The following is an 18,645-nucleotide window of genomic DNA, read 5'->3' as shown; positions in this document are numbered from 1 at the left end:
CCAGCTGACATGAGAGGTTTAATGGAAGAAAATACATTTAAGTCAAAACATGCTTGACTACAATTTGTCATCGTTGCAACTGGCTGGTTCTTGTACGTATTTAATAGCTAATAACATGACTCCAAATCTAACTGTGTGGTGTTGCTCCACTGCTGCCTCCGAGTGGAGATGGTGAGCACGTGGTTATGACATGTCGTGTGAACAGTAGCTGATGCTCGGCGTTCAAGTAGGTAAGTCATGTAAACACTGTCGCTAAGCAACGAGAGGCTACAAATTTAGCATGCCAGCAGGCGGCAACGCAACGCACGAAATAATGACAGAGGGAAACGACGTTGGTAACGTCAGCATTTTCCTCCTGGTAAATTTAGAGGCTTTTTGAAGTTCATATGGACTCTCCTAGTGAACACAACCCCATTTCAAAGTAGTTGTGTATATAGGCACGTTTAACTTAATAAAGGGCTGACGTCAATGTGGTGTTTGAACCGAACAGATAAATAGTTTAGGACGTTGTATTTGGTGCCTGCGGGTCTCATTTTGTTTTGTTAAACTCTTGACCGACTTTGTTCACTGTTCCAGAAAAGTTTCAAAGCCGTTGTAATGTCTTTGCATTTGGCTCCGTTTTATACTGCAGCATCGTCTGCACCCACCCAAACTGTCTCCCTCAGTCCTTTGGAAAAAAAAAAACGAAAGGAGAGATGGGCTCGGTCTTTTCTCACATTCTCTCTCCCACTCTCTCTGTCTCTCTCTCTCTCTCTCTCTCTCTCTCTCTCTCACACACACACTCACACTGCCACAGACACACTCACTGTCACACTTACACACTCACACACTCTCACACACACTCCCAACTGATTAAGGCCTCCTCAGTGGTCAATTGCTCAGCAATGGTTGGATTCCTGAGCAAGGGGGGACGATTTAATCAAACTTCAACCAGGCAACACGGTCATAAAATATGCATGTTATATAAGGAATTGTCGGCAGCGCTTTCTAATAAGTCTATAAATACAAAAAAAAAATTAAAAAAAGAATGTTATGTAAAAGCGGAGGGTGACAAGAAGACAGAACAACTCAAGACGTGGCTTGTAGTGACTTTTAACTTCCAGGATAATTCCAACACTCATTCTCAAGTCTCTGGAGAGTTTTACCGTCATGTAAACATTCATTTCATTCTGAAAATCTAATTAGGCATATTTTATTTTGGGGGAAAAGAACTTCTTTTTTTGTGATGCATTTAATATCATGGGACATAATGAGGGGTCTGAGAAGTTTTCGTCACTTGTGATTATGTTTCTCGTTAGCGTTATTTCCCTTAAAGCTCCGGAACGCAAACTTATCAGTGTCAGTGTATTCTCATACTCCATAGTAATGATGTATCTGTAGCTGCGGTTCGCCGTAGCCGGAAGAGGAAAGGATGCCGAGAGAGAACATTTAACCGAACACCAAACATCCTCTGAATATTCATACGATCCTGATTTTATCATGTACAAGAGAAACACGCTGCAGGGAGGGAGAGGAGAAAGTAGGTGAGGGTTTGTTCCACAGCAGCCAGTGGATGATGAAGAGGAGTTAAAGTGAGCAACAGAGCAGAAAGAGGAGAGTGAGGTGAAGGAAAGACGAGATCTGCAGCCGGGTTAAAGTAGGTCAAGAAAGAGGAACGTGTTGTTTGCAGTGGAAGATGAGGTGAGATTCAGAAGGGAGATTGTGTTTATATGGTAGGTAGGTAGGTAGGTATTTACTTTACTAATCCCCGAGGGGAAATTTTTTTAAATGTGCGTGTGTGTGTGTGTGTGTGTGTTAGAGAGGAGTGGTAAAAGGGTGTCTTCCAAAAAACTGGCTAGTCATTGCTGCATCTGGAGCAATCAGAGTGGTGATGCTATTTTTCCAAATACAGGTGAAAGCTGGAGGTCATAATAGTTGGAGCACAAGGGCTAAGACACGAGGACTCGGCAGTGGGAGACGTAACAGGGGTGTTTTCCCGAAGCCGGGCAGCCACTGCAGAGCCCGAAGCTGAGGAGGTTTTTCTTTTTTTTTTTTTTAGGAAGAGTTTTGTTATGCTGCTGCACCACCGAATCGATGAGGAGGAGAGAGGAGAGAGGAGAGGAGAAAGGGGAGGAGGGTCAGCCTGGTCTACTGTTGTTTCACTGCAGTGGAGGCTTTCTGTCCTCCCTTACTTTGCCTCACGTTGATAGACCCCGTCTCTGTCCCTCTGTCTCTCTCTGTTCCCTGCTGTCATTCTAACTGATGTCTCATCTGTCTGCCTTCGCTTGACACGCCGTCTCTTTCTGTCCCTCTCCTCCTTTTCCTCCAGGCGGACCCTGCTTTCCGATACCTGGCGCCCCATTGTCCAAAACTGATCTGGCAACCTTGGCAGAAGTTGTCCCCGAGTCCCGCAGTGTGCAGACGGTGCACAGCTCGCCAAAACACACTTTTCCTTTTTAGCTGTATCAGCGTCTTCCAAATAGTAACTTAGGACAATTGCACAAAACGGAGTCGTTTTGAGTTTGTTTACGAGGCAGTTTGATGAGGTCCAGTGTGTATGGAGGTGGGTGGTTGTCTTTCAGCAGGGATTTACAAACACAGGGAAATGACTCGATGTGATAATGCACAATAAACACACTGCGCTGTTAATCAAACCTTAAGACAAGTTTGGGAGACTGTCGTGTTAGAAAGTGCACCAAATTGTGTTCACATTCAATTCACAAAGCTTGCTGTATTAGTTGTGGTGGGAGCCAGGAAATAGGGCAGGTGACGTTATTACAGAGCAACAGTGTTTGCTTGAGGAGGAGGTCAGGGTGGACGGAGGGGTCAGCACACCTTTAACAGGGGACACGGCTGTTTGTTTCCTTTTTTAGGGCCAACAAGTCAACTCTTTTTTTTTTAAGTATGACTACAGTGGTCCCTCACCATTATGTTTATTATTGCAAGCATAATATGATGGTTCCCTAACCTCAACTTTGTCATTTTAACACAAATAGCAAAACCCAACAATACAAAGTATTTATTTTAATGTTTACCATGTTGGGTTTGTGCCTTCGTGATGCTGTCATGGAAACCTGAAACCTGAAAACACAAAAATGACCTAATTTGTCCATGTCCTTATTTGGACCACTACCAAAACAACGTACCTTTAAATCTAAACTTCTTCCTGTGTTTCACAATAAATGCTATGAAAGTGAAATGTTTGATGTTTGCAGTTAGGTAAGAGGAATCACTTTATGTTGCCGGGATGCACACGTAACGTGCTTTTACACACAGGAGCATAACCTCTGCATGTAATCCATCGGGAAGCAGTGAACACAAACACACACCTGGAGGAGTGCGCTGTTCATTCACTCCCCCTTGCATTTCTTTTCTTTGCCAGCGCGAGGAAACGAAAAGGTAATTCTCTGGTCTCAAGTATAGACAATTCTCAATTGACCCGAGTTAGTGAGAGGTTAGTGATGGAGCAACACCAGACAGAGGAGAATGACTCAGGGAACGAGAACTGATCATTCGTATTAACTATGCTGACTGGCATCGACCAGACCTTTGCAATGACTTCCTAAACTGCACCTGATATGTAAATCTCATTTTTACTTTTTTTTTTTTGTAAATGAAACAAAAAATAAATAACATATAAAATAACTAGCTTTAACGCTGCTGTTTTTTTAATTTATTTTTTACCTTCAGACGAAGCCCAGCTAGCTAGCCTGAGGAACCCCTGTCTTTATGCTAACCGTCTCCAAGCTGTCGTCTTTTACATCAAGGAGATATGAGAGTGATGTTGATCTTCTTTTCTAACGTAGCTTCAGTCTCACCTGAGAAAAAAAAAAGGGCATCTTTCTGATGTTTCTCAGAAAGAAGTAAACTCTATGTTTTTAAATTTGGACAGATGCCCTGATGTCAGACTGGTTCTTCAGAACTGGTATGAGGGGAGACAAATCCTGAAGGTGCACCCCACTCTCTGTGCTGTATTGTGCCAGTCAGGGTTTGATGATGAGTAATCACTTTGCTTTTGGTCTGAGCCACACGCTGGCTCATCGCTGATTCATAAAGAACGACACATCTGTTTGAACCATCAACAGCCGCTGATCAAAGCTCGGCTAATTCTGTTTAAGAGCATCACAGAGCAACGTGTTGTCATTAGTTTCAAATCTATTTTGTCTTGTCTGTGTTAAAGTGATGTGTATGGTGTGTTTCTGGTTTTGTTTGTGTGTGTACAGCGTGAATTGTGGTCTGTGTGTAGCTTATTCAAATCATAATAATTCATGTGGTTAACAGACTTAAGGGCTGCGGTTTGAGTCCAGTACTTTAGTTGTGTGTGTGTGTGTGTGTGTGTGTGTGTGTGTGTGTGTGTGTGTGTGTGTGTGTGTGTGTGCGCGCGTGTCTCTTTCAGTGAGCGCGATTTGGACTCCAGAGAGAGGGAGAGAGACAGACAGTAAATTATGGCGAGAGCGAGAGAGAGCAAGTGAGAAGCTGATAGAAAGGAGCAGGAAACCAGACCAAACATGGGCACAGGTGACGCACAGAGGATACCCAGTTTCCATAGCAACAGGCAGGTGCAAGACACTGGGAGCTCGCTTTTCAATCTGCTGAGGTGAAACATTTGCATGCACATCACAGTGTGATTAGCCCAATTCACACACACACACACACACACACACACACACACACACACACACACACACACACACACACACACGAAATGTACACAAACACAAAGACACAGCTCGATCCGTAGGGGGAATCACAAAGCACACACACACACACACACACACACACACACACACACACACACACACACACACACACACAAGATGTGAAGACACATACACACACGTGTGACATGGAATCAGAAATAGAGAAGATGTGATTGGCCAGCTGGGACGCTGACTTTGCTGACCCTACATACACACATAATAGGAAACGCCTGACGCATTGACGATGTGGAGGGATGAGAGGAGGATGAAAGGGGAGAAGACACGAAGGGGAGAGGAGGAGAGGAGGGAGGAAGAAGGAGAAAGAGATAAAAGGGGAAGGGGAGCTCAGGGATGGGAGTGTTGATCTGTACCCTGGAGGTGCGTTACATGATGAAGAGGAAGGAAGAGACACAGAGGGGGAGTGCTGGGGTGGGGTTGTTATTGCCTGGTGAGGAGAGAGGGAAGGAGAAGAAAGCAACTGAGAAGAGAGGGAGGTGATGTGATGAAGAGGTGAGAAGGACAGAAAGTTGAGGAAAGTAAAAGTAGTTATATGCAATGTTTGGTGCAGAAATATTGGACAAAAATATTTATATTTTACCAGCTCTCATTGTATGGTGATATAATGTTTTCTGGTTCTGATTTAAAGCCACTTTTACGGTAGCTGTTCTTCTAAAGGTGGGGTAATGTTGGTATCCTCACTATTTTCAGTACACACAGGTAGGTTTGAAAAGTGCTAATATTTTTGTCTGGTTTCAGCAGCTTGCGGTCAAAGTTTGTCCATTCATGGCTGCATTTAAAATAGTTTTACAGTCACATAACGAGCGTCGTTGTCATCAAATTTAAATAACTCTCTACTCGGCGAAATGCACGGTCGACTCTCAAACTAAGCTGAAATGAAACAATAGCGTAGTAGTTATTTGATGAAACTGCAGTTCTACGTGTATGTTCGTATTTAGTTTCTTTCAGGTGTTTGTTGGTGGGGCGGCCCAACCTCCCAAGACAATGGTAGCGGATACACTTGCTTTCAGACGGACTCCTCTTTAAGGCACCAATAGCGTTGCTCTCATTTGTACACACAAACAAGTGACAATAATTGTTGGGTTAAGACTGAATACAGACGTTTGAGCCCTGCTGATGTCCTCACCTACCCACTACTGGAACTGACACAGTCACTGCATCTAGTTTGCATAAATGTCAGTTTGGGGGAAAACGATCCATTCAGAGGTCAGATAGGTGAAGGATTTCTGAAGGCATCAAACAAGCAGGTCCAATGAAGCATGCAGGCAGCTACAGCCATACTAGCTGCTCTGTGAGGTTGTATCTGAAGCACAGCGGCGCTTTTAGCAAAACGCTAGCGTCAGCGTGCTAACGTGCTCACAGTAACAATGTTAAAAGGCTGATTTTTAGCAGGTACAATGTTCACTGTTCACCATCTTAATTTAGCATGCTGACATTGGAAAATGTGCTGATTAGCACTAAACACAAAGTACATTGTGGCTGGTGGGAATGTTGTTAGTTACTGTTATTATTCAAGTGTTTGGTTTCAAAAACAAAGTAGAGGAAAAAGTGTTTTTTTTTTTTTTTTTAAAGTTATTCAATTTAACCCGAGAGAAAGATGAATGTCTGTGGCAAGTTTAATGGCAATGAGTGTGTTATATATCCAGTCATTTTCTGCTTCTCATCTGAGGTCCAGTTGTGGTGGCAGCAGGATGAGCACGTTAGCCCGGATGTTCCTCTGCCCAGCGACGACATTTTCCAGCTCCTCCTGGGAGATCCCGAGGGGCTTCCAGGCCAGATGAGAGATACAATCTCTCCAGAATGTTCTGGGTCTATCCTGGGGTCTCCTCCTAGTTGGACATCTACGGAAAAGCTCCACTGGAAGGCTTCCAGGAAGCATCCTAATCAGATGCCTGAACCACCTCAACTCAAGGAGCAGCGGGTCTCCTTGAGTTTTATCCGGATGTCGGAGCCCCTCAACCTACCTCTGAGGCCCAGCACAGCCATCTTACAAGAGAAACTCATTTCAGTCACTTGTATCCATAATCTCTTCCTTCCGGTCACGACCCAAAGCTCATGACAAGAGGTGAGGGTCGGACCGTAGATTGAACAGTAAATCAAAAGCTTAGACAGCCACCTCTCCAACAACTGCAATTTGGTACATCCACTGCTGACACCAAACTGATCCACCCGTCAATCTCACGCTCCATCCTACCCTACCTATAGAGCGATTCATGTCTCTTTTCATGCAACCATTGCAGCCCAGTCTCACACCAAAATGCTACATTGCAAAACATACAGTATTAGTTTTAAAATCGCATAAGACAGAGGGAGGTCATGTGACCGAGTAGAAATGGTGACAGTATCTGTGGAATTCAGAGGTTCAGACTTTTCCCCAGGAGAGATTTGTTCAAGTCTGAAAGAACAAAAATTCATGTGGATTTTTTTTTTTTTTTAGTAATGCAAGCAAGTAAACAAATGTAATCCACTTATGTACATAAGTTAACTTATTTTAACCGAAACATGATCCCCATGTGGTTTTTGGTGCCTAAACCTAACGCGTGCGTATGTCTGAGACATCAGTGGGATTGTTGGACAGTCAAATGATGTCCAACTATTTATTGGCTTTAATGTATTTATTTACATGAACCTAATTTTCCAGTGTTAGCATTTGTAAAGCAGCTCCTTTTGTCTTTTTGTCTCCTAAATTTGAGCAAACAAATTAAATTGGAAAAGGCCCTTCTGAGGGAGAGATGATGGAAATATTCATTTATTTTTAGCACGTTTATTCATCTCTCATTACCGTACAAGTAAAACTAAATATCTTATTTCTCTTATCCTGAAACAAAGCTCATGACATTTCTCTGCTCACTGGGCATTTTAACCCTAGTCATGCAGAAACACGGTGTCAGCTGTTCAAACATTCAAACGCACATTTATGTGGAGCTTTATCTACGCACATGTGCCCATACGGGAGATTGGGAGTACGCACATTTGGATTTCAGTCGGCAGTAATGTTCCACTTCCTTCGAGCTAGCCAGGAGGGATGTTAGGTTCTGGGCCAGTGCACACTCGCCACTTCTGCTCTGTTTTGGTTTCCCTTTCCTCCTCTGCTCTCTGCTCTATTGTTGCATTACCTTGACTTACATTATGTTACATTACCTTGTTACTTGACATGACACTCTCCAGGATGCGTGTACGTTTTATGGTGTTGGATGAGGATACTTGATAACTTACGTAACCTTTCTGTTGCAGCTGTGTTTTTCTGCTCTGTCCTCTTATCATCTGTTCTCCTCTGCTCTCTTGAGCTCAGCTGTTTACACACAATGAATCAAACCTTCACTTCATTCACAAATACTACTTACAAAAAAATACAACTGAAGGAAGACAGAAAGGAGGAGAGGAGAGAGGAGGGCTGTAAATTGATAGCAGGGGGAAAGTAAGCGAGCACTGGAGCAAACAGAAGAAAGAAAATAGAAAAGCCAAAGATGGAAAAAAGAAGAAAAAAGAGGGCAGTGAGGCGTAGAGCCGCGGGTCGATGCAAATCCATTCTGCCTCCGACAACCATCCTCACCGTCGCATGCAAGACCTTCAGTCCCACACTTATCAATGTCACCACTCACTCCCGATCTATCAATACCTCAATTATCAGATTGAATATCACTCTCTCCAGTGGGCCTGATGAGACCGAGAGCTATTCTTCATGCACGTCTTTGTTGGCGTGCAGTCGCTCACAGTTCAGCGCCTCTGTAAAGACAAAGCAACACAACAGGCCTACAGGTAACCACACTGAGGATCCAACCACTGAACATGAACCGTGGACGATGCTGAGATCGAGTCTGTAACATATAAAACAGTTTAATGTTAAAATACATAAATAAACACCACTAATCTGCAGTGTAAAGTACATTTACTCTTGAGTACTGTACTTCACTACTTATAGTATTTTTACTTTTACGTATTTCAATTTGATCAGAAGGAAATATCATACTTCTTATTGTACTGCATTAATTTTACAGCTACATTCAAATTATAGATTTAGATTAAAAAAAAACACTTGCAATGTGCAAAATGTATTGAAAAATAAATGTGATTGATTGTTTATGCAATACATTAAACTGCTCAAAAGTTGCTCAGATAAGCTGTACCTAATCTAACGTGTTGGCTGTTTTTTCCTCCTCCGAAAAACCTGCACTGTTTACAGAAACGTCTGCTGCCAGTCATCTTCCTACCTGCCCTGCTGACACACTGCTCTGCGATTACCACCTCTGATCGTTGATTGGCGGAATACGGTGACACCTTCACCAGTTTTATGCATAATACAACCAAAATGGGGGTCACTCTTAAAAACATTCCTTCACAGCACTGCGAGTGGTCAAAAATATATAGTGTTCCTTTCAAATTCTAACTCGCATGTTGATGCAAACCCAATATTAATATATCCATATCATCATATCATATCATTCTTCCTTCTTTATAGGTAGTTTTACTTTTGCTAAATTTCTGCACTCATATCTTAATTTAGAGTATTTGTACGTTGTGGTTTTGCTCTTGTTTTGTTTATCTTGTGTAAAGGATGATGACTTCTTCTGAGTTCTGCTGTTAGCCAGGATAGAGGTACACTTCTGAGGAAGTACATTTAATAGAACAAAACTTTTATTTTGGTGTCATTTAATCAGGTACCCATACACTCAGGGACTGATTTACCAAGATCTCAAATAAAGGGTAATAAATTGCGTGTTCCTTCTAAAAGTTTACACTTTTTTTTTTTTTTGCACCAGTTTTGCAGGTAATTTACTAAGAGTAATTGCGTCATTGAAATCAGGTGCAAATCGCTGTATTTAAATGAGGTGTTTGCGTGTGTTGAAGTGATTCCAGCAATAGAAAACAGCCATCGCAAAAGCAAAAGGAAATCTGATGCCATTGAAATTAAGAAATAGAAATATAACAAGAACAAAACGCTATAGAGGAGATTATTAGCAAGAAAGTCAATACTGTGGGAAAAATAAAAAGGCGAAAAAAAAAAAAGTCATAATAATAAAACATCGGCAATAAAAGAGGAGGGACGGTGGATGAGATCCTCTAACAAACACCGATCAGCAGGTCCAGATATTTCTGTGATGAGCAGGTGACTTTTCATTCAGGACCTGTGACAGCTCACCTTGAATAACAGGGCTGGCGGGATATCCAAGCAGCGATACGCAGGAATGACCCAGAGGCAGGAAAATGCTGAGTCGTAAGAAGTTTTGACATTGCTAGTATTTCGTGGCTCCTCCTTGTTATTGGCTGTCAAGCAGCATTCATTTCATACAATAACTCAGAAATGTCATCGCTGGACAGACGATATGTCTGAATAATCTCTCCCTCTGTCATCTCAAATGTTTCCACGGGTGTAAAACACGTTCTCAACCTATTCTTTAGTTTCCCTGCGTCTCCTTCTCACCACAATAATAACAGCAGCCGTCTCTCCAGATTTGAGGGATCTGATTCAGTCGTCCTAAAATACACACGCAAACACTTCTCCTGTTTCTACTTTCAGGTGTAGTAAATATCGTTGCGGGTGCTAGATTGTTCTATTCGCATGTTGCATGTTGCATGCCCCCACCCCCAGTATTTTGCACCTTCAAGCAGACACGCCCAATATTACATATGCATGCAGGCAAACACGCAAAATGGACAACGTGTGTTAAATAGCACATTTCAAAGAAGCAATCCTCACTGTACGTCGTTAGTAGATTTGCTTGCGGGCGGTGTGGAGTTTGCACGTGATTTTACACACGCAAACCATTAGTAAGTCAGGCCCATAATGTACAAAAAGCTTTTTGTGACTAAAGTTTCAACTGAGGGAAAGAATATTCAGATCTTCAGAAAGTAGCAAAACTAGACTGTTTCACATCTTTATATTTCACTTGGCGATTTACTGATAAGCAACAAATTAAATCATTTTAAAAGCTATAATATGTGTCTTAAATCTTAAAGTGAAAGAACAAATTAAGCTGTTGCATTTGCACCAGTATATTTGACCAAATATCCAGAACAAATGCAGAAACCAAGATACTTTTAAATGCACTCGTGGCTTCTTTATACACGGTTGAATCTGCGCCGTGAAATAAATGTAACCTTAATCCGATGGAACATTTCAACACAACAGCCGAACCACATGAAACACACTGCTGACAGGCTCTCCAAAGAACGATGAAAAAGAGGTCTAACAGTGTGTTTGGTAGGATGACTAAGGACTGATATTTGAGGGAGAGGAGAGAGAGAGAGGCAGATTTTAGTGCTGAGTCACAGCAAGGCTGCTGCTGCAGCGCCCTCCCCCACACTGAACCACTCAGCCTGGCTGACTGGCTTCATCTCATCCTGCCCTCCTTCACTTCATACACTGATTCTGTGTTTATGTATTATGTATAGATAAATATACAGTGAAAATATATGTATATATATATATATATATATATACACATGTAAATATCTATATAGATAGAGATAAAAAAAAAACCTATATATATATTCACTGTATATATATCTATAAATATATATACAGTATATACATTTAAATGTGTTGTGCCTCTCGTCCTCTCTGATGTCATATGTCTGTCTCAGTCGATTTTTTTTTTTTTTTTTGCACATTTCTTTCTGTTTTTTTCACATACCTGTTGTTTGTTGTTGTTGTTTTTTTGCCTCATCACTGTTTCACAGCTCACCCCTGCTCTCCTCTCCTCCTTCAGTTCCACCGGCCCCCCACCTTCCCTCTGAAGTTTAATTAAGAATGAAATCAGTCAGAGGGGGGAGAGATGAGAGTGCGTGAGCTTGTCTGCTACAGGGTTGATAATGCTGTGGCTAATCTTCTCCTCCACTTGCTGTGTTTTGCTCTTTGACTGTTCGACGAAGCCTGAAAAGTTAGACATTCTCTTTCATCTCTGCAAAAAGCCAAAATATACAGCAAGCTTCAAAGATTGAAAAGACAAATAAAGGTGAGTAAAGGATGAGTCGTTAAAGACTCTCATTGACAGCGTTCATTTCAAATGTACTCTTCATCAGCGTCAACTCATCTTAAGGCATCACGTTACATTCAAATGCTAAATTACAGTGACCAACTCACCCTTAAATCTACGAGCCAGAGAACTAACAACGTGCAGCGTTACCACTTCATCAAACGGTTCAATCTGGAGCTGCTCTGTGGAGGATAAAATGTGAAAGATAAGCAGCAGAAGTGCCAGAGGGATGTTTCCGGAAATAAGCTGACAATGCCTTATTCAGATGGCTGATAACCCTGTCAGACAAAAAAAATCACCCTAATCTAAATTTCTCACTGTATTAATAGAAAAAGCGTGTCCAATTGGATTAACCTCAATCAGGTACAAGTAATAATGTCCTGAAAATCTCTGGGAGGACCAAAAGGTAGATGTTTCTGGATGGATTTGCTGAGTCACTGGAAGGCATTCAAGTATTCAACTATTTCTTGTTTATGCTGTTTCCTGATGTTGTGCATTTAATCACATGTAGCATGAATGTATGGAATGTATGTTTTGTAAGAAATAAAATAGAAAGGTTTGAATGAACAAGTGCATAAAACAGAGCCCACTGATAAAGAACTGCAGGACCGTACACATGTCCAATGTTTAATGATTTCTTTACTGTGAACAATATAATGGTAAATTGTTAAGATTACCAGTAGCAGCTGGAATAAAGCAAAAGGCTTGAGGTATATTGAGACGCAGACCAAGCAAGTGTTTATTCTCCCACAATAATACAGCAAAACCAACATGGTGCACCAAAAACCACTGCCGACCAGGTGGCACGAGGTCCCAGCACCACCAGCAGCCCTCCTGAGCTTAACTGGCAGCCTTTTATAGGCTCTTACTAATTACCACCACAGACCCTACCAATCCACAGGGTAGACTGGTCCACACAATCCAACAAAACCAACTACACACATTACAGCCATCAAGATATTTGCATATACACACATTACATTAAATTGATTATTTTATCCAAACAATTTTACATTCCAGATATAAAGGTATCATTTCAAGTTTAAGTCAGCAGAAACATGTCACCCCTCATCAGTTAGCCACTTGGTTTCTCCCAGGCTCCAGCTGCCCTGGACTCTTTTGGCATGACAGGAAGTACACAACAGAGGTAAGAAACTAAAGTGCACTTGCTTAACACAACGTTTCACCTGGAGATGAAACTTTCAATTAAAATTATTTTTTAATGTCATTCATTGTAATGAAGAGGACCTTCATTACAATGAATATGAATCCATTGAGGTCTAAACTTCAGTTTGAAATGACCAAGGCTGAGTTACCACTTAAACTCCCCCACGACCCCTGACACCCAGAGTCCTGAAGAGTTTCCGTTTTCACCATCAGTGAGGTTTTTGATCTACTGCAGATTTTTTGGGGAATTCAACATTAAAAGTGCAATGTCAGCATAAGAAGGGCTTTCATTATCGTCTAATGCTGTGTGCCTGTCTTGTAGAGGAGCAAAAATCATGACCTTTTCTATTTTAGGTTTATGGTGCTTGTATAGTTTATATTAGTAAATAATAGTTCATATTGTTCAAATTACCACCAATTTACAGATTTGGGGACATGAAGATTTACTCCAGCAAAGGATCAGGAGGTTAAAATGGGCCTGGATTAATCAAGCCATGGTTATAGGCACATTCTCCATGTATTTGTCGTTCATATGGCTGAAATATCAGGACGACTGAAAGACCAGTAAACTATTTTAAAATAGAATTACTTTGGGTTTCGGAGAAGATTTGTAATGTTTCTGATTAAAAAGTCTCAAAAGCATTTCTACACAGTACCAAGACTTTATGGGAATCATGAAAGTATCATTCATCTCATCAGTTATTAGATGGAGTGAAATGTGGTACACACTCATTAAGTTTTCCCCGTTAGCACCATCATCATGTCAGATTTTGAATTAGTCCAATACTTTGCTTATACCTGCAAAATGAATTCCACCCTCCTCCACCTCAGCTGCACTTTTTTTTTTAGTGCTAATTAACAAATATTACTTTGATAAGTTAAGATGGTGAGCATGGTAAACATTATACCTGCTAAACCTTTGATTGTTAGCATTACAATTTCCAGCATTGTTACCCTGCTGTTGTTAACATCTATCTCAGGGCGCCACTGATAGAGCTGCTACCCAGGCTGCAGTCTCACGGCATTAGTCATTAAATGTGTGTGGATTAAATCATAACTAATAATGCATCTTTTTCACAATAGACATTTTGTTTCAGTCTGGAAAGTACAGATGGAATTAAAAATGTCTCGGTACCATGAAGTGAACCAACATGCACAAAGGCAGGACCTCCCCCTGTATGGAACGCAGCCATCACTGATACACCTGTAAATGGTCAATGGTCTGCATTTGTACAGCACTTTATCACGTTAGCAGTCTCAAAGCTCTTTACACTGTTCCCCTTTGCCCATTCAGGCACTGAGGCTGAGCTGCCATGTGCCCACCATCAGGAATACATTCACACACCAATCGTACACCACTGGGAGCAACTTGGTGTTCAGTGTCATGCCCATGGACACTTGGGCATGTGGACAAGAGGAGCCAGGGATCGAACCGGCAACCTACACATGCTTTGGAGTGTTACCGGGCTACTCGCTAATAAGGTGGTCACTAATATTATTAGTATTAATCCGAACACACACTTGTCTCTGATGGTGGAAGGAAGCCAGGGGAGAACATGCAAGCACTACAAAGAAAGGACCCGAGACGGCAGGAAGTCAAACCAATCCTCTTGTGATGAAGCCGCAGTGCTGACCACTGAAACACTTTTCCATCATTCTGTTACTGAGAATGATATTAGTCATTTTTGAGACTAAAAATACATACATGTTGTCTTTTATTTGTGTGTGCATTGGAATAGGACCCATCAGTTTACTGTAAGGACCCTTCGAGGCCTTTGGACCTCAGTTTGGAAACGACTGCTATAACCTGATCTTCCACACTTTCTGTTGTCTCTCTTCAAACAGACCTACAATCCTTCACGTCCATCAGCCCCTAATATGGTTTGATATACTCCTGTTATATTGTTTTTAAAGGAGAGTGAATGAATGAGAAACCTGTAGATTCATTCTCCTCGCTCAAATGCACACACACATCCCTACACACACAAACTTCCCCACAGACATACATGGACTCACTGTGCGCGCACACACACACACACACACACACACACACACACACAGAGTCCCCACTCTTCTCCTCTGGCTCTCCTCTCCAAATGGATTTTTCATGCAGAGTTATCATTATCATTAATTTAGGAGACAGGTTCGCTTCAGAGCAATTGAAGACACATTTGTTACAGTGCCAAGCAGCGGCTGGAGAGGGAGGGGAGGAGGGGAGGAATGGAGGAGGGGGGGACATTCCCACGCTGTTGAGTCCACAGACGATTCAGAGAAAACATCAATCAGTCTCTTTGTACGCTTCTCATTTGACTGATCAGAAATACAAAGCATTAGCGTTTAGCGTTTTAATTAATCTGGAGCACACGAGTGCTTAAAATCACACTGTACATGTTGTATGTTTCTGTGTTCATACATAGTTTCTGCCACTGAGAACATGGTTGCAGAAAAAAAACAAAAAATGGCTGAGTGACACAGCACCCAGCAACTGTTTCAACGTCACACCGTATTTTTCTTCTGAGTAACTGACAGAGAAAATGTGATAAATGACACATTTTGCTGGTGTGCAGGAGTGGATACGTGGGATACGTGTGAGACAATTGTTTATGGCACTGAGCTACGCAAAAATCTTGATTTCAAATTTCCAATAAACAAGCAATGACTTAAAGGAAAAGGCTGGTGATATTCTATCTTTATCTTATAGTCAAAAATCTATAAAGACCAAACCTAATAACCTATTCGTCCAGCTCACAATACTTTCTGGTTTCCCAGATTGTCTTCTGCTCTTGGTGTCATTCATTCATTGGTTCCTACTGAAGGAAATAAATCACAAATATAAACCTTGATTTTAGAAAGAGGCTGACAATTCCTCAAACATCTGGGAATTGTAGCAACTGTTACTCAAACAGGAGGAAGAAACCAATCCAAAACAGAGAAACCAATCACTATAGCTCCCAGGTTATGGCCAGATTAAACTTCTCTGGAGCCAAGAGCAAATAGATGCTACTAGGCCCCTATTAACCCCCCAGTTCATCTCTATGATCAGTGTGTGCAGTTTTAAATGTGGGACCACTGTAATTATCCAGGTTTAATGTCAAGTAATTTGATTAAACACAAATAATTTAGGTCTATACACCATGTAAGATCAATATCACCTGCAGGTCTAGATCTGGACTCGTAGTACAGACGTGCATTCGGACCAGTCCGTGTCTCTGGAGCCACAGGGCCCACTTAGCCAACAGGTGGTCCAGTTTTGGTTGGAGCATGCCTACTCATAATGGTGGGATTTAAAACAATAATGAAGTTCCCATTCAGATCCCACTGTGTGTGTGTTTGTGTGCAGTGACAGTGCAAAGCGAGTTTGACTGGAATATAGTCCACATTTTTTAATCTGTTGTCACGATGAAATGACACTTATGAGCTTGCAAAAGCTGAGAGGAACCTCGAGAAATGTTGTCTGGTAAAGTGTTGAGCAGGAAAAACAAGGATGCCTAAATTCATGTATGAAGAGCTGATCTATTGAATCTAGATCTAGCATCCATGTGGCGGGATATGAAACATAGACCAGCAGCATTTGAAAACATCTAAAATATTCAGTCGCTGAGCTGCTGTCCACGCAGCTGGCCCTCGTAACAAAGACTTTTCTCTCTCGCTTTTTCTCGCTCTTTCTCGCTCTTTCTTTCTCTCTCGCTTTCTCTCTCGCTCTCTCTCTCTCTCTCTCTCTCTCTCGCTCTCCCCCTCGCTGACAGATATCTATTAAAAGCCGCTGCTGACGTCAAAAGTGTCCGCCATCTTTGACGAGAGCTGCACTGCTTTCCCCCCATTGAAGAAGAAGTAGTGAGGAGGAATCAGCCGACGCGCAGTGCCTTTGCAACATCCCAGTCATTTACAGAGCGACTGGTATCGGGTAGCTGTTGATATACGCAGACTTTTCCTCCCATACTGACGGTGGGCACCGAGAGCAGGCACAGGTGAGACCGGAGACCTTTTCTACTACATTTTTACCATTTTTATATTTCTAAAACCAGTTGATTTATTTGTAAATTGAAGCAGCAGATGATTCCGTGTTTGTGAGCGGTGGACATCGGGTTTCTTTTCAGTTTGAATGACGCCGATATGAAAGGTCATTACATGCTTTTGGCTGTTTGGGGATATAGTGGATGATTTGCAGCGTTGTTAGCGGGAAGAAAAGGGTGAAGAAAGCGAAGCAGGAGAGGAAGACGGCAATGCGTGACCTCCTGGGTGATAAATCTCAAACACGCAGTGGATGGCTGAGAGGATGGATGCGGTGCGCTATAATGCGTATATTCAATGTGGGCGTTTTCAGGGTTTCAGTACCTTGGACAGCGCTAGAGAGGGAACACGCACACGCACACACACCGCGGAGCCGAAATAAACGTCTCAGCAGGTCGATGTTTGCGACCTAAGAAAAGAGGATGCGATTTAAAAAAAAAAAAAAAAAAAGGTGGGGGAGGGGGGTTGTTTCCTTCAAAATCGGTGCCGTGGCGGAATGAGATCTCACCTCAGAGCTGGCAGCAGGTAGACTGCTGATGTCGCAGCAAGATGATGAGGCATGAATCAATCTGGCGCACTCGTGGCTACCACAAGGCAAAAAAAAAAAAAAAAGGAGCATCCCCGCTGATCTGAAAAGAGGAGTCGGGGTGATTGCGGTGGAAGGAGTATGATTGAGAGAATGTCATGTTATAGTAAACTGCGCCATGGTGAAGGAGGTGGTAGGAGGGTTGCCGATATAAACTGGGGGGAGGGAGGGGGGGAGGCTTCGCTCCATTTTAATTTCTTTTACGCAGTGTCTTTGCATCATCACAAGCCAAATTCGTGCCACATTGACGTGACCGAGACATGAAGGCAAACATATCCTGCTGGTACAACGCTTGGGGGGGATGACGGGGGTGAGGGGGGGGGGGGGGTGAGGAATGAGTGGCGGGGAGGACCTTGGTGAAACCCGCACTACGACACCCCCGCCCCCTGCGTCCCACCTCTGTACCCCATCTATCCATCCACAGCCAGCCAGCCGTCTCCGTGGCGACGCACAAAACTGTCAATAAGCCCCGAGCAGCTGTCTGTCAATCATCACGCGTGGTGCACGATGGCAGCGTGCTAAATTGGGTACCCCACTCGTGTACCAGTTTGGAGTGGTGCGTTTCTGGTGCAGGACATGAGGCTCCCTGCAGACCACACATGACGCTTTAAGAGTGTGACGCTGTTTCCATACTTGACCTTTTTAGCTGTAACCCATTTCAAAAGGATGCACGAGACCGAGCATCACCTTGCGTGAGTCATAATCTCATCCTTCATATTTTGAATTAAAATATTGTATCTAGTGGAAAAGATGTTTGACATCTGCATTTATGGAGGCAAAACATTGTCTTGTTTTTCTATCCTTTTGTAGTGAATTGAGGCTGGTGGCTGCCTGTCACGCACAGCGCACAACGCCATGCCTGCTGTGAGAGGTACCTGACCCTGCTGATGCAGAAACAGAGACCTGAATTGTTGATTATCTGGTGGTTTGATGATGCGGTAGAGAGGATACTGAAGTGGTGTTGATCTCTGGCACACCTGGAATTATTGTCCATTACCACATGGTGCGTAGGCAGCTGATGGCCACTGACACATGATGTCACTTAAGCTTTGATTGAGCTGTTGACACATCGCTGGGATCATTATAATGAATACTAGAACAGGAGACGAGCAAAGGTTGCCCTCAGATCACATTCCTTTAATGATTGCGACGTGATTTTAAGTGACCTTAAAATTACAGCTATTGTGGTAAAGACGGAAGCAAACAA

The 18,645-nt window shown here is 42.5% G+C and overlaps 1 protein-coding gene across 1 annotated transcript in view; it reads left to right on the top strand.

Annotated features, from left to right (window-relative positions):
• Positions 1 to 16,636: 16,636 nt before the first annotated feature.
• snap25a (synaptosome associated protein 25a) overlaps positions 16,637 to 18,645 on the top strand; it is a 34,482-nt gene continuing 32,473 nt past the window's right edge. The window contains exon 1 of the mRNA XM_069158674.1: positions 16,637 to 16,809. The gene's annotated coding sequence lies outside the window, so the exon portion shown is untranslated. The remainder of the gene's footprint in view (positions 16,810 to 18,645) is intronic.

The sequence above is a fragment of the Embiotoca jacksoni genome, unplaced genomic scaffold, assembly GCF_022577435.1.
Source record: "Embiotoca jacksoni isolate LCO1_2020_lvr unplaced genomic scaffold, fEmbJac1.0.p SCAF_23, whole genome shotgun sequence".
In the NCBI taxonomy this organism is placed as follows: domain Eukaryota; kingdom Metazoa; phylum Chordata; class Actinopteri; family Embiotocidae; genus Embiotoca; species Embiotoca jacksoni.
Note: the sequence above shows the minus strand (reverse complement) of the source record. Positions and strands in the feature narration are given on the sequence as shown.